This window comes from Panulirus ornatus, chromosome 40, assembly GCF_036320965.1.
Source record: "Panulirus ornatus isolate Po-2019 chromosome 40, ASM3632096v1, whole genome shotgun sequence".
In the NCBI taxonomy this organism is placed as follows: domain Eukaryota; kingdom Metazoa; phylum Arthropoda; class Malacostraca; order Decapoda; family Palinuridae; genus Panulirus; species Panulirus ornatus.
In genome coordinates, this window is record NC_092263.1 from 1,330,716 (window position 1) to 1,348,210 (window position 17,495).

Sequence of the window (17,495 nt, forward strand, 5' to 3'; positions counted from 1 at the left end):
ATCTCTCTTACCCTTACGTTACTTACTCGATCAAACCACCTCACACCACACATTGTCCTCAAACGTCTCATTTCCAGCACATCCATCCTCCTGCGCACAACTCTATCCATAGCCCACGCCTCGCAACCATACAACATTGTTGGAACCACTATTCCTTCAAACATACCCATTTTTGCTCTCCGAGATAATGTTCTCGACTTCCACACATTCTTCAAGGCTCCCAGATTTTCGCCCCCTCCCCCACCCTATGATTCACTTCCGCTTCCGTGGTTCCATCCGCTGCCAGATCCACTCCCAGATATCTAAAACACTTCACTTCCTCCAGTTTTTCTCGATTCAAACTCACCTCCCAATTGACTTGACCCTCAACCCTACTGTACCTAATAACCTTGCTCTTATTCACATTTACTCTTAACTTTCTTCTTTCACACACTTTACCAAACTCAGTCACCAGCTTCTGCAGTTTCTCACATGAATCAGCCACCAGCGCTGTATCATCAGCGAACAACAACTGACTCACTTCCCAAGCTCTCTCATCCACAACAGACTTCATACTTGCCCCTCTTTCCAAAACTCTTGCATTCACCTCCCTAACAACCCCATCCATAAACAAATTAAACAACCATGGAGACATCACACACCCCTGCCGCAAACCTACATTCACTGAGAACCAATCACTTTCCTCTCTTCCTACACGTACACATGCCTTACATCCTCGATAAAAACTTTTCACTGCTTCTAACAACTTGCCTCCCACACCATATATTCTTAATACCTTCCACAGAGCATCTCTATCAACTCTATCATATGCCTTCTCCAGATCCATAAATGCTACATACAATCCATTTGCTTTTCTAAGTATTTCTCACATACATTCTTCAAAGCAAACACCTGATCCACACATCCTCTACCACTTCTGAAACCACACTGCTCTTCCCCAATCTGATGCTCTGTACATGCCTTCACCCTCTCAATCAATACCCTCCCATATAATTTACCAGGAATACTCAACAAACTTATACCTCTGTAATTTGAGCACTCACTCTTATCCCCTTTGCCTTTGTACAATGGCACTATGCACGCATTCCGCCAATCCTCAGGCACCTCACCATGAGTCATACATACATTAAATAACCTTACCAACCAGTCAACAATACAGTCACCCCCTTTTTTAATAGATTCCACTGCAATACCATCCAAACCTGCTGCCTTGCCGGCTTTCATCTTCCTCAAAGCTTTTACTACCTCTTCTCTGTTTACCAAATCATTTTCCCTAACCCTCTCACTTTGCACACCACCTCGACCAGAACACCCTATATCTGCCACTCTATCATCAAACACATTCAACAAACCTTCAAAATACTCACTCCATCTCCTTCTCACATCACCACTACTTATCACCTACCCATTAGCCCCCTTCACTGAAGTTCCCATTTGCTCCCTTGTGTTACGCACTTTATTTACCTCCTTCCAGAACATCTTTTTATTCTCCCTAAAATTTAATGATACTCTCTCATTTGCCCTCTTTTTCACCTTGCACATTTCTTTTGACCTCCTGTATCTTTCTTTTATACATCTCCCACTCAATTGCATTTTTTCCCTGCAAAAATCGTCCAAATGCCTCTCTTCTCTTTCACTAATAATCTTGCTTCTTCATCCCACCACTCACTACCCTTTCGAATCAAACCACCTCCCACGCTTCTCATGCCACAAGGATCTTTTGTGCAATTCATCACTGATTCCCTAAATACATCCCATTCCTCCCCCACTCCTCTTACTTCCATTGTTCTCAACTTTTTCCATTCTGTACTCAGTCTCTCCTGGTACTTCCTCACAGAAGTCTCCTTTCCAAGCTCACTTACTCTCACCACCCTCTTCACCCCAACATTCACTCTTCTTTTCTGAAAACACATACAAATCTTCACCTTAGCCTCCACAAAATAATGATCAGACATCCCTCCAGTTGCACCTCTCAGCACATTAACATCCAAAAGTCTCTCTTTCGCGCGCCTGTCAATTAATACGTAATCCAATAACGCTCTCTGGCCATCTCTCCTACTTACATACGTATACTTATGTATATCTCTTTTTAAACCAGGAATTCCCAATCACCAGTCCTTTTTCAGCACATAGTATATATATATATATATATATATATATATATATATATATATATATATATATATATATATATATATATATATATATATATATATATATTTGTTTTGCTTTGTCGCTGTCTCCCGCGTTTGCGAGGTAGCGCAAGGAAACAGACGAAAGAAATGGCCCAACCCACCCCCATACACATGTATATACATACGTCCACACACGCAAATATACATACCTACACAGCTTTCCATGGTTTACCCCAGACGCCTCACATGCCTTGATTCAATCCACTGACAGCACGTCAACCCCGGTATACCACATCGCTCCAATTCACTCTATTCCTTGCCCTCCTTTCACCCTCCTGCATGTTCAGGCCCCGATCACATAAAATCTTTTTCACTCCGTCTTTCCACCTCCAATTTGGTCTCCCTCTTCTCCTCGTTCCCTCCACCTCCGACACATATATTCTCTTGGTCAATCTTTCCTCACTCATTCTCTTCATGTGCCCGAACCATTTCAAAACACCCTCTTCTGCTCTCTCAACCACGCTCTTTTTATTTCCACACATCTCTCTTACCCTTACGTTACTTACTCGATCAAACCACCTCACACCACATATTGTCCTCAAACATCTCATTTCCAGCACATCCATCCTCCTGCGCACAACTCTATCCATAGCCCACGTCTCGCAACCATACATCATTGTTGGAACCACTATTCCTTCAAACATACCCATTTTTGCTTTCCGAGATAATGTTCTCGACTTCCACACATTCTTCAAGGCTCCCAGAATTTTCGCCCCCTCCCCCACCCTATGATCCACTTCCGCTTCCATGGTTCCATCCGCTGCCAGATCCACTCCCAGATATCTAAAACACTTCACTTCCTCCAGTTTTTCTCCATTCAAACTCGCCTCCCAATTGACTTGACCCTCAACCCTACTGTACCTAATAACCTTGCTCTTATTCACATTTACTCTTAACTTTCTTCTTTCACACACTTTACCAAACTCAGTCACCAGCTTCTGCAGTTTCTCACATGAATCAGCCACCAGCGATGTATCATCAGCGAACAACAACTGACTCACTTCCCAAGCTCTCTCATCCCCAACAGACTTCATACTTGCCCCTCTTTCCAAAAATCTTGCATTCACCTCCCTAACAACCCCATCCATAAACAAATTAAACAACCATGGAGACATCACACACCCCTGCCGCAAACCTACATTCACTGAGAACCAATCACTTTCCTCTCTTCCTACACGTACACATGCCTTACATCCTCGATAAAAACTTTTCACTGCTTCTAACAACTTGCCTCCCACACCATATATTCTTAATACCTTCCACAGAGCATCTCTATCAACTCTATCATAAGCCTTCTCCAGATCCATAAATGCTACATACATTTGCTTTTCTAAGTATTTCTCACATACATTCTTCAAAGCAAACACCTGATCCACACATCCTCTACCACTTCTGAAACCACACTGCTCTTCCCCAATCTGATGCTCTGTACATGCCTTCACCCTCTCACTCAATATCCTCCCATATAATTTAGCAGGAATACTCAACAAACTTATACCTCTGTAATTTGAGCACCCACTCTTATCCCCTTTGCCTTTGTACAATGGCACTATGCACGCATTCCGCCAATCCTCAGGCACCTCACCATGAGTCATACATACATTAAATAACCTTACCAACCAGTCAACAATACAGTCACCCCCTTTTTTAATAAATTCCACTGCAATACCATCCAAACCTGCTGCCTTGCCGGCTTTCATCTTCCGCAAAGCTTTTACTACCTCTTCTCTGTTTACCAAATCATCATCCCTAACCCTCTCACTTTGCACAACACCTCGACCAAAACACCCTATATCTGCCACACTATCATCAAACACATTCAACAAACCTTCAAAATACTCACTCCAACTCCTTCTCACATCACCACTACTTGTTATCACCTCCCCATTTGCGCCCTTCACTGAAGTTCCCATTTGCTCCCTTGTCTTACGCACCATATTTACCTCCTTCCAGAACATCTTTTTACTCTCCCTAAAATTTAATGATACTCTATCACCCCAACTCTTATTTGCCCTTTTTTTCACCTCTTGCACCTTTCTCTTGACCTCCTGTCTCTTTCTTTTATACATCTCCCACTCAATTTCATTTTTTCCCTGCAAAAATCGTCCAAATGCCTCTCTCTTCTCTTTCACTAATACTCTTAATTCTTCATCCCACCACTCACTACCCTTTCTAATCAACCCACCTCCCACTCTTCTCATGCCACAAGCATCTTTTGCGCAATCCATCACTGATTCCCTAAATACATCCCATTCCTCCCCCACTCTCCTTACTTCCATTGTTCTCACCTTTTTCCATTCTGTACTCAGAATATATATATATTTTTTTTTCATACTATTCGCCATTTCCCGCGTTAGCGAGGTAGCGTTAAGAACAGAGGACTGCGCCTTTGAGGGAATATCCTCACCTGGTCCCATTCTCTGTTCCTTCTTTTGGAAAATTAAAAAAAAAAAACGAGAGGGGAGGATTTCCAGTCCCCCCGCTCCCTCCCCTTTTAGTCGCCTTCTACGACACGCAGGGAATACGTGGAAAGTATTCTTTCTCCCCTATCCCCAGGGATAATGTATATATATATATATATATATATATATATATATATATATATATATTATGTATCCTCCTAAGATATTGTTTAAAGGTATTGGATTACTAACAATCCAATAGTCATTTCCCTGTTAGGGGCGATCATAGCCTCGCAGTTAGCGTTCCCAGCTACCACGCAAATGGTACGAGGTTCGAATCTTTGCATATATGTATATATATATATATATATATATATATATATATATATATATATATATATATATATATATATATATATATATGTTATCATGTCCTCTCCTAAGATCTTGTTTAAGTTAAAACTCTTATGTTATTTTGTCCTCCATACTACGCATCACTTCCTCTCTGCCACGTTGGAACCAAATCGTTCTACGTTAGGATTCATTAGTTCAAGACCTTGTTGGTTCGTCTCACTTTGACTGAGACAAGCCGGGCTTCATACCAACCCTTTATATATCGGTGCCGATGCCTTCCATGGCAGTCTCATTCCAGACGGCATCCTGAGGTGTAGTGGCTCTTCCCCGAGGTGTGGTGGTGTGGTAGGGGAGCAGAACGATTTTGTTATATAAGGTAAGCTGCCTTTGTGGTTAAATGCACTTGTGGTTGTATTAACATAGTTTTATGTTGTGTGCTGGGAAATTGCGTTTCATTTGACTTGTGGTAATATTTTTGTATTCATGGGGATGCGATTCGTGGATTCATTGTTGATTAAATATGGTTAATTAGTTATTATACTTGCTGTTACTTTGTGATTTTGTGTTACTTCTATGTTTTGATTAATAATACTGATCATTATCAACCTGGGCTCATTCTAGACCTAATGAAATAATTTTTCACAATCATTTATGACTGGTCTTCTCCTCGCAGTATAACCTAGACAACAGTGCTCTATGTCGACCATTACTTTCATTACTGTGAAAGCTAGTTTCGTTATTATATATATATATATATATATATATATATATATATAAATATACTTTTGCTTTGTTGCTGTCTCCCGCGTTAGCGAGGTAGCGCAAGGAATAACACGAAAGAATGGCCCAAACCACCCAAATACACATGTATATACATACACGTCCACACACGCACATGTACATACCTATACATCTCAACGTATACATATATATACACAGACATATACACATATACATACTTCATAGTGTCTGTCTTTATTCATTCCCATCGCCACCTCGCCACACATGAAATAACAGCCCCCTCATGTGCGTGAGGAAGCGCTAAGAAAAGACAACAAAGGCCACATTCGTTCACACTCGGTCTCTAGCTGTCATGTAATATTGCACCAAAACCACAGCTCCCTTTCCACATCCGAGCCTCGCCGAACTTTCCATGGTTTACCCCAGACGCTTCACATGCCCTGGTTCAATCCATTAACAGCACGTCGACCCCGGTATACTACATCGTTCCAATTCACTCTATTCCTTGCATGCATTTCACCCTCCTGCATGCTCAGGCCCAGATCACTCAAGATCTTTTTCACTCCATCTTTGCACCTCCAGTCTGGTCTCCCTCTTCTCGTTCCCTCCACCTCTAACATATATATCCTCTTGGTCAACCTTTCCTCACTTATTCTCTCAATGTGACCAAACCATTTCAAAACACCCTCTTCTGCTCTCTCAACCACACTCTTTTTATTACCACACATCTGTCTTACACTATCATTACTCGATCAAACCGCCTCACACCACATATTGTCCTAAAACATCTCATTTCCAGCACATCCACCCTCCTCCGCACAACTGTCTATAGCCCACGCCTCGCAACTATATAATATTGTTGGACCCACTATTCCTTCAAGCATACCCATTTTTGCTTTCCGAGATAATGTTCTCGACTTCCACACATTCTTCAACGCTCCCAGAATTTTCGCCCCCTCCCCCGCCATGTGATTCACTTCCGCTTCCATGGTTCCATCCACTGCCAAATCCACTCCCAGATATCTAAAACACTTCACTTCCTCCAGTGTTTCTCCATTCAAATTTACCTCCCAATTGACTTGCCTCTCAACCCTACTGTACCTAATAACCTTGCTCTTATTCATATTTACTCTCAGCTTTCTTCTTTCACACACTATACCAAACTCAGTGACCAGCTTCTACAGTTTCTCACACGAATCGGCCACCAGCCCTGTATCATTAGGGAACAACAACTGGCTCACTTCCCATGCTCTCTCATCCACAACAGACTGCACACTTGCCCCTCTTTCCAAAAATCTTGCATTCACCGCCCTAACAACCCATCCATAAACAAACTGAATAAACATGGAGAGATCACACACCCCTGCCGCAAACCTCCATTCACTGAGAACCAATCACTTTCCTCTCTTCCTACACGTACACATGCCTTGCATCCCTAATAAAAACTTTTCACTGCTTCTAACAACTTGCCTCCCTCACCAAATATCCTTAATACCTTCCACAGAGCATCTCTATCAACTCTATCATATGCCTTCTCCAGATCCATAAATGCTACATACAAATCCATTTGCTTTTCTAAGTATTTCTCGCATACATTCTTCAAAGCAAACATCTGATCCACACATCCTCTGCCACTTCTGAAACCACACAGCTCTTCCCCAATCTGATGCTCTGTACATGCCTTCATCCTCTCAATCAATACCCTCCCATATAATTTCCTAGGAATACTCAACAAACTTATACCTCTGTAATTTGAGCACTCGCCCTTATCACCTTTGCCTTTGTACTATGGCACTATGCAAGCATTCCGCTAATCCTCAAGCGCCTCACCATAAGTCATACATAAATTGAATAACCTTACCAATCGGTCACCAGTACAGTCGCCCCCTTTTTTGATAAATTCCACTGTAGTGCCATCCAAACCTGCTGCCTTGCCGGCTTTCATCTTCCTCAAAGATTTTACTACCTCTTCTCTGTTGACCAAATAATTTTCCCTAACCCTTTCACTTTGCATACCACCTCGACCAAAATACCCTATATCTGCTACTCTAGCATTAAACAGTCGACAAACCTTTCAAAATACTCACTCCATCTCCTTCTCACATCACCACTACTTGTAATCACTTCCCCATTAGCCCCCTTCACTGAAGTTCCCATTTGTTCCCTTGTCTTACGCACTTTATTTACCTCCTTCCAAAACATCTTCTTATTCTCCCTAAGATTTAATGATACTCTCTCACCGAAACTTTCATTTGCCTTCTTTTTCACTTCTTTCAACTTTCTCTTGACCTCCTGCCTCTTTCTTTTATGCATCTCCCACTCATTTACATTATTTCCTTGCAAAAATCTTCCAAATGCCTCTCTTCTCTTTCACTAATGATCTTACTTCTTCATTCCAGCACTCGCTACCCTTTCTAATCTGCACACCTCCCACGCTTCTCATGCCACAAGCATCTTTTGCGCAAGCTATCACTGCTTCCCTAAATACATCCCATTTCTCCCCAACTCCCCTTACGTCCTTTGTTCTCACCTTTTTCCATTCTGTATTCAGTCTCTCCTGGTACTTCCTCACACAATCTCCTTCCCAAGTTCACTTACTCTCACCACTCTTTTCACCCCAACATTCTCTCCTCTTTTCTGAAAACCTCTACAAATCTTCACCTTCGCTTCCACAAGATGATGATAAGACGTACCTCCAGTTGCACCTCTCAGCACATTAACACCCAAAAGTCTCTCTTTCGCGCGCCTATCAATTAACACGTAATCCAATAACGCTCTCTGTCCATCTCTCCTACTTAGTACGTATGTTTATGTATATCTCTCTTTTTAAACCAGGTATTCCCAATCACCAGTCCTTTTTCAGCACATAAATCTACAAGCTCTTCACCATTTCCATTTACAACAGTGAACACCCCATGTACATCAATAATTCCCTCAACTGCCACATTGCTCACCTTTGCATTCAAATCGCCCATCACTATAACCCGTTCTCGTGCATCAAAATTACTAACACACTCACTCAGCTGCTCCCAAAACACTTGGCTCTCATGATCTTCCTTCTCATGCAAAAATCACCCAGCTTTCTCCATCCACTTTCAGTTTTATCCATATCAATCTAGAGTTTACTTTCTTACACGCTATCACATACTCCCACCACTCCTGTTTCTGGAGTAGTGCTACTCCTTCCCATGCTCTTGTCCTCTCACTAACCCCTGACTTTACTCCCAAGATATTCCCTAACCACCTTTCCCCTTTACCCTTGAGCTTCGTTTCACTCGGAGCCAAAACATCTAGGTTCCTTTCCTCAAACATACTACCTATCTCTCCTTTTTTCTCATCTTCGTTACATCAACACACATTTAGATACCTCAGTCTGAGCCTTCGAGGAGGATGAACACTCTCTGCTTGACTCCTTCTGTTTCCCCTTCTAGAAGGTTAAAATATAAGGAGGTTAGTTTTTCCTGTCCCCTGCTCCCGTCCCCTTTAGTCGCCTATATATATATATATATATATATATATATATATATATATATATATATATACATATATATATATATATATATATATATATATATTATCCCTGCGGATAGGGGAGAAAGAATACTTCCCACGTATTCCCTGCGTGTCGTAGAAGGCGACTAAAAGGGGAGGGAGCGGGTGGCTGGAAATCCTCCCCTCTCGTTTTTTTTTTAATTTTCCAAAAGAAGGAACAGAGAAGGGGGCCAGGTGAGGATTTTCCCTCTAAGGCCCAGTCCTCTGTTCTTAACGCTACCTCGCAAATGCGGGAAATGGCGAATCGTATGAAAAAAAAAAATATATAAATATATATATATATATATATATATATATATATATCATATTTTTTTCATACTATTTGCCATTTCCCGCATTAGCAAGGTAGCGTTAGGAACAAAGGACTGGGCCTTTGAGGGAATATCCTCACCTAGCAACCTTCTCTGTTCCTTCTTTGGTGTTTCCCACATTACCTAGGTAGAACCACTGGAACAGAAAAAGAAAGGACTTATTCGTTTACATCCATTCTGTAGCTGTCATGTGCAAGGCAACGATATCACAGACTGCTATCCAGAATCAGTTTCCTGAGACCTTTCCGTGATATACCCCGGCTGTTTCATTGGCCCTGGTTCAGTTCACTGACTGGTATTCCCAATCACCGGTCTTTTTTCAGCACACAGATCCACAAGCTCTTCACCCTTTCCAATAACAACACTGAATACCCCATATACACGAATCATACCCTCAACTGCCACATTACTCACCTTCGCATTTACATCATCCATCACTAATTCCTGGTGTCGTGCATCAAACCTCTTAACACACTCACTCGGCTGCTCCCAAAACACTTGCCTCTCTCCATCCACTTTCAGTTTTACCCATATCAATGTAGAATTTATTTGCTTGCACTCTATCACACAGTCCCATAACTCTTGCTTCAGGAGTAGTGCTACTTCTTCCTTAGTTCTTGTCCTCTCACTAACCCCTGATTTTACTACCGAGACATTCCCAAACCACTCTTCCCATTTACCCTTGAGTCTCGTTTCACTCAGTCAAAACATCCAGGCTCCTTTCCTTGAACATACTACCTATATCTTCTTTCTTCTCATCTTGGTTATATCCACACACATTCAGACATCCCAGTCTGAGCCTTCGAGGAGGATGAGCACTCCCTGCGTGACTCCTTCTTCTGTTTCTCATTTTGGAAATTGAAATACTGTGTATATATATATATATATATATATATATATATATATATATATATATATATATATATATCACGAATAATTTCACATTACGTTTTCTCTCAGTAGCAGGCAAATAGCCTTCATATGTACATGGAAGTCCCATCTCCAAGCTCGTCATTTTGACCTTGTGCACAACTCGTTTCCATCAGAACTCGTTCTAAGTGATTGGCGGTCGTCTGTCACATGTGTCCGGGTATTAGCAATTAAGACTACCCATCTTTGACTCATTCGCCTCTGAGTGTGTTGTGATATACCTATAAGTCTTGAGGTCACAGGACATCCTGGTGAGGCGGGGAGCGACTGGCGACCAAACATAGCCAGGAGGGTGTTTATAGTTGGCTTACTCCGGTGGAGTCTCTCTCGCCTTTTGTGGGAGGCGCTGGCTCACGGGAGGGCAGGTCCTTTCGCTCCAGGAAATGTCGTAGACTGAGGGAACTTCCAGACACATTCCTACCACAGTCAGGCGCGTGTGGTGGTCACATAGGTAAACGACAAAAGAGCTTGTACTGGTGTTAGTGAGGATATTACAAGGTTGTGTTGATGATGGTCTTGTTATATTTTCTTATGAATTTGTTAGCTGAGTCGGAACGGGCAACTGAAGCCCTAATCAGTGCCATCTCATTAACGCTCGCTCTCTCTCTCTCTCTCTCTCTCTCTCTCTATATATATATATATATATATATATATATATATATATTGCGTGAGGTCTCATTGGTGTGCGTCATCTTGTATATGCATATAACCACGAGGAAAATGAATAGCGATAAGTTCCCAAGTGCATTTTCATGTAATGATCACATCATCGGGGAAGAAACAAGAATGAGACATAGGACGTAGAACAGTCAGTTGATATACAAGGAAGAGATGTACATAAGACACCATTGGTAGACAAGTAAACACTTGTTTATCGAAGGCGTCCCCTCCTTGTCTATCAACTGACGGCACTACGTCTTCTGTCTCATTACACCAAAGTGCACTTGGGGACTTATCGTGTCTCATTTTCTTCCTGGTTATTAGCATATATATATATATATATATATATATATATATATATATATATATATATATATATATATATATTTTTGTTTTTTATACTTTGTCGCTGTCTCCCGCGTTTGCGAGGTAGCGCAAGGAAACAGACGAAAGAAATGGCCCAACCCCCCCCCCCCCATACACATGTATATACATACGTCCACACACGCAAATATACATACCTACACAGCTTTCCATGGTTTACCCCAGACGCCTCACATGCCTTGATTCAATCCACTGACAGCACGTCAACCCCGGTATACCACATCGCTCCAATTCACTCTATTCCTTGCCCTCCTTTCACCCTCCTGCATGTTCAGGCCCCGATCACACAAAATCTTTTTCACTCCATCTTTCCACCTCCAGTTTGGTATCCCTCTTCTCCTTGCTCCCTCCACCTCCGACACATATATCCTCTTGGTCAATCTTTCCTCACTCATCCTCTCCATGTGCCCAAACCACTTCAAAACACCCTCTTCTGCTCTCTCAACCACGCTCTTTTTATTTCCACACATCACTCTTACCCTTACGTTACTCACTCGATCAAACCACCTCACACCACACATTGTCCTCAAACATCTCATTTCCAGCACATCCATCCTCCTGCGCACAACTCTATCCATAGCCCACGCCTCGCAACCATACAACATTGTTGGAACCACTATTCCTTCAAACATACCCATTTTTGCTTTCCGAGATAATGTTCTCGACTTCCACACATTCTTCAAGGCCCCCAGAATTTTCGCCCCCTCCCCCACCCTATGATCCACTTCCGCTTCCATGGTTCCATCCGCTGCCAGATCCACTCCCAGATATCTAAAACACTTCACTTCCTCCAGTTTTTCTCCATTCAAACTCCCCTCCCAATTGACTTGACCCTCAACACTACTGTACCTAATAACCTTGCTCTTATTCACATTTACTCTAAACTTTCTTCTTCCACACACTTTACCAAACTCAGTCACCAGCTTCTGCAGTTTCTCACATGAATCAGCCACCAGCGCTGTATCATCAGCGAACAACAACTGACTCACTTCCCAAGCTCTCTCATCCCCAACAGACTTCATACTTGCCCCTCTTTCCAAAACTCTTGCATTTACCTCCCTAACAACCCCATCCATAAACAAATTAAACAACCATGGAGACATCACACACCCCTGCCGCAAACCTACATTCACTGAGAACCAATCACTTTCCTCTCTTCCTACACGTACACATGCCTTACATCCTCGATAAAAACTTTTCACTGCTTCTAACAACTTTCCTCCCACACCATATATTCTTAATACCTTCCACAGAGCATCTCTATCAACTCTATCATATGCCTTCTCCAGATCCATAAATGCTACATACAAATCCATTTGCTTTTCTAAGTATTTCTCACATACATTCTTCAAAGCAAACACCTGATCCACACATCCTCTACCACTTCTGAAACCACACTGCTCTTCCCCAATCTGATGCTCTGTACATGCCTTCACCCTCTCAATCAATACCCTCCCATATAATTTACCAGGAATACTCAACAAACTTATACCTCTGTAATTTGAGCACTCACTCTTATCCCCTTTGCCTTTGTACAATGGCACTATGCACGCATTCCGCCAATCCTCAGGCACCTCACCATAAGTCATACATACATTAGATAACCTTACGAACCAGTCAACAATACAGTCACCCCCTTTTTTAATAAATTCCACTGCAATACCATCCCAACCTGCTGCCTTGCCGGCTTTCATATAAGAGAGACAAGTGTTTTGGGAGCAGCTAAATGAGTGTGTTAGTGGTTTTGATGCACGAGACCGGGTTATAGTGATGGGTGATTTGAATGCAAAGGTGAGTAATGTGGCAGTTGAGGGAATAATTAGTATACATGGGGTGTTCAGTGATGTAAATGGAAATGGTGAAGAGCTTGTAGATTTATGTGCTGAAAAAGGACTGGTGATTGGGAATACCTGGTTTAAAAAGAGAGATATACATAAGTATACGTATGTAAGTAGAAAAGATGGCCAGAGACCGTTATTGGATTACGTGTTAATTGACAGGCGCGCGAAAGAGAGACTTTTGGATGTTAATGTGCTGAGAGGTGCAACTGGAGGGATGTCTGATCTTTATCTTGTGGAGGCTAAGGTGAAGATTTGTATGGGTTTTCAGAAAAGAATAGTGAATTTTGGGGTGAAGAGGGTGGTGAGAGTAAGTGAGCTTGGGAAGGAGACTTGTGTGAAGAAGTACCAGGAGAGACTGAGTACAGAATGGAAAAGGGTGAAAACAATGGAAGTAAGGGGAGTGGGGGAGGAATGGGATGTATTTAGGGAATCGGTGATGGATTGCGCAAAAGATGCTTGTGGCATGAGAAGAGTGGGAGGTGGGTTGATTAGAAAGGGTAGTGAGTTGTGGGATGAAGAAGTAAGATTATTAGTGAAAGAGAAGAGAGAGGCATTTGGCCGATTTTTGCAGGAAAAAATGCAATTGAGTGGGAGATGTATAAAAGAGACAGGAGGTCAAGAAAAAGGTGCAAGAGGTGAAAAAGAGGGCAAATGAGAATTGGGGTGAGAGAGTATCATTAAATTTTAGGGAGAATAAAAAGATGCTCTGGAAGGAGGTAAATAACGTGCGTAAGACAAGGGAGCAAATGGGAACTTCACTGAAGGGCGCAAATGGGGAGGTGATAATATGTAGTGGGGATGTGAGAAGGAGATGGAGCGAGTATTCTGAAGGTTTGTTGAATGTGTTTGATGATAGAGTGGCAGTTATAGGGTGTTTTGGTCGAGGTGGTGTGCAAAGTGAGAGGGTTAGGGAAAATGATTTGGTAAACAGAGAAGAGGTAATAAAAGCTTTGCGGAAGATGAAAGCCGGCAAGGCAGCAGGTTTGGATGGTATTTCAGTGGAATTTATTAAAAATGGGGGTGACTGTATTATTGACTGGTTGGTAAGGTTATTTAATGTATGTATGACTCATGGTGATGTGCCTGAGGATTGACGGAATGCGTGCATAGTGCTATTGTACAAATGCAAAGGGGATAAGAGTGAGTGCTCAAATTACAGAGGTATAAGTTTGTTGAGTATTCCTGGTAAATTATATAGGAGGGTATTGATTGAGAGGGTGAAGGCATGTACAGAGCATCAGATAGGGGAAGAGCAGTGTGGTTTCAGAAGTGGTAGAGGATGTGTGGATCAGGTGTTTGCTTTGAAGAATGTATGTGAGAAATACTTAGAAAAGCAAATGGATTTGTATGTAGCATTTATGGATCTGGAGAAGGCATATGATAGAGTTGATAGAGATGCTCTGTGGAAGGTATTAAGAATATATGTTGTGGGAGGAAAGTTGTTAGAAGCAGTGAAAAGTTTTTATCGAGGATGTAAGGCATGTGTACGTGTAGGAAGAGAGGAAAGTGATTGGTTCTCAGTGAATGTAGGTTTGCGGCAGGGGTGTGTGATGTCTCCATGGTTGTTTAATTTGTTTATGGATGGGGTTGTTAGGGAGGTAAATGCAAGAGTTTTGGAAATAGGGGCAAGTATAAAGTCTGTTGGGGATGAGAGAGCTTGGGAAGTGAGTCAGTTGTTGTTCGCTGATGATACAGCGCTGGTAGCTGATTCATGTGAGAAACTGCAGAAGCTGGTGACTGAGTTTGGTAAAGTGTGTGAAAGAAGAAAGTTAAGAGTAAATGTGAATAAGAGCAAGGTTATTAGGTACAGTAGGGTTGAGGGTCAAGTCAATTGGGAGGTAAGTTTGAATGGAGAAAAACCGGAGGAAGTAAAGTGTTTTAGGTATCTGGGAGTAGATCTGGCAGCGGATGGAACCATGGAAGCGGAAGGGAATCATAGGGTGGGGGAGGGGGCGAAAATCCTGGGAGCCTTGAAGAATGTGTGGAAGTCGAGAACATTATCTCGGAAAGCAAAAATGGGTATGTTTGAAGGAAAAGTGGTTCCAACAATGTTGTATGGTTGCGAGGCGTGGGCTATGGATAGAGTTGTGCGCAGGAGGATGGATGTGCTGGATATGAGATGTTTGAGGACAATGTGTGGTGTGAGGTGGTTTGATCGATTAAGTAATGTAAGGGTGAGAGAGATGAGTGGGAATAAAAAGAGCGTGGTTGAGAGAGCAGAAGAGGGTGTTTTGAAATGGATCGGGCACATGGAGAGAATGAGTGAGGAAAGATTGACCAAGAGGATATATGTGTCGGAGGTGGAGGAAACCAGGAGAAGTGGGAGACCAAATTGGAGGTGGAAAGATGAAGTGAAAAAGATTTTTTGTGATCGGGGCCTGAACATGCAGGAGGGTGAAAGGAGGGCAAGGAATAGAGTGAATTGGATCGATGTGGTATACCGGGTTGACGTGCTGTCAGTGGATTGAATCAGGGCATGTGAAGCGTCTGGGGTAAAACATGGAAAGCTGTGTAGGTATGTATATTTGCGTGTGTGGACATATGTATATACATGTGTATGGGGGGGGGGGGCATTTCTTTCGTCTGTTTCCTTGCGCTACCTCGCAAACGCCGGAGACAGCGACAAAGCAAAAAAAAAAAATAAGAATATATATATATATATATATATATATATATATATATATATTCATATTCGCCATTTCCCGCCTCAGCGAGGTAGCGTTAAGAACAGAGGACTGGGCCTCTGCGGAAACATACTCACCCGGCCCCCTTCTCTGTTCCTTCCTTTGGAAAATTAAAGAAAAAAAAAATGAGAGGGGAAGATTTCCAGCCCCGTGCTCCCTTCCCTTTTAGTCGCCTTCTACGACACGCAAGGAATACGTGGGAAGTATTCTATCTCCCCTTTCCCCAGGGATATAAATTATCATGTACCCTCCTAAGATCTTGTTTAAGGGTATTGGATTACAAACAATCGAATTGTCATTTCCCTGTTAGGGGCGATCATAGCCTCGCAGTTAGCGTTCCCAGCTACCACGCAAATGGTACGGGGTTCGAATCTTTGCATATTTTTTTCTTTTTTTTTTTTTGCTTTGTCGCTATCTCCGTCGTTTGCGAGGTAGCGCAAGAAAACAAACCAAAGAAATGGCCCAACCAACCCCTATACACAGGTATATACATACGTCCACACACGCAAATATACATACTTACACAGCTTTCCATGGTTTACCCCAGACGCTTCACATGCCCTGATTCAATCCACAGACAGCAGGTCAACCCCGGTATACCACATCGATCCAATCAACTCTATTCCTTGCCCTCCTTTCACCCTCCTGCATGTTCAGGCCCCGTTCACACAAAATCTTTCTCACTCCATCTTTCCACCTCCAATTTGGTCTCCCACTTCTCCTCGTTCCCTCCTCCTCCGACAAATATATCCTCTTGGAAAATCTTTCCTCACTCATTCTCTCCATGTGCCCAAACCATTTCAAAACACCCTCTTCTGCTCTCTCAACCACGCTCTTTTTATTCCCACACATCTCTCTTACCCTTACGTTACTTACTCGATCAAACCACCTCACACCACACATTTTCCTCAAACATCTCCTTTCCAGCGCATCCATCCTCCTGCGCACAACTCTATCCACAGCCCACGCCTCGCAACCATACAACATTGTTGGAACCACTGTTCCTTCAAACATACCCATTTTTGCTTTCCGAGATAATGTTCTCGACTTCCACACATTCTTCAAGGCTCCCAGGATTTTCGCCCCCTCCCCCACCCTATGATCCACTTCCGCTTCCATGGTTCCATCCGCTGCTAGATCCACTCCCAGATATCTAAAACACTTTACTTCCTCCGGTTTTTCTCCATTCAAACTTACTTCACAATTGACTTGACCCTCAACCCTACTGTACCTAATAACCTTGCTCTTATTCACATCTACTCTTAACTTTCTTCTTTCACACACTTTACCAAACTCAGTCACCAGCTTCTGCAGTTTCTCACATGAATCAGCCACCAGCGCTGTATCATCAGCGAACAACAACTGACTCTCTTCCCAAGCTCTCTCATCCCCAACAAACTTCATACTTGCCTCTCTTTCCAAAACTCTTGCATTTACCTCC

General features: G+C 42.5%; 1 long non-coding RNA gene across 1 annotated transcript in view; it reads left to right on the plus strand.

Moving 5' to 3' along the window:
- Nucleotides 1–5,250: 5,250 nt before the first annotated feature.
- The window catches only part of LOC139761521 (uncharacterized), a 77,598-nt gene continuing 65,353 nt past the window's right edge, over nucleotides 5,251–17,495 (plus strand). Inside the window, exon 1 of the long non-coding RNA XR_011715530.1 lies at nucleotides 5,251–5,327. This is a non-coding gene — a long non-coding RNA (uncharacterized lncRNA). The remainder of the gene's footprint in view (nucleotides 5,328–17,495) is intronic.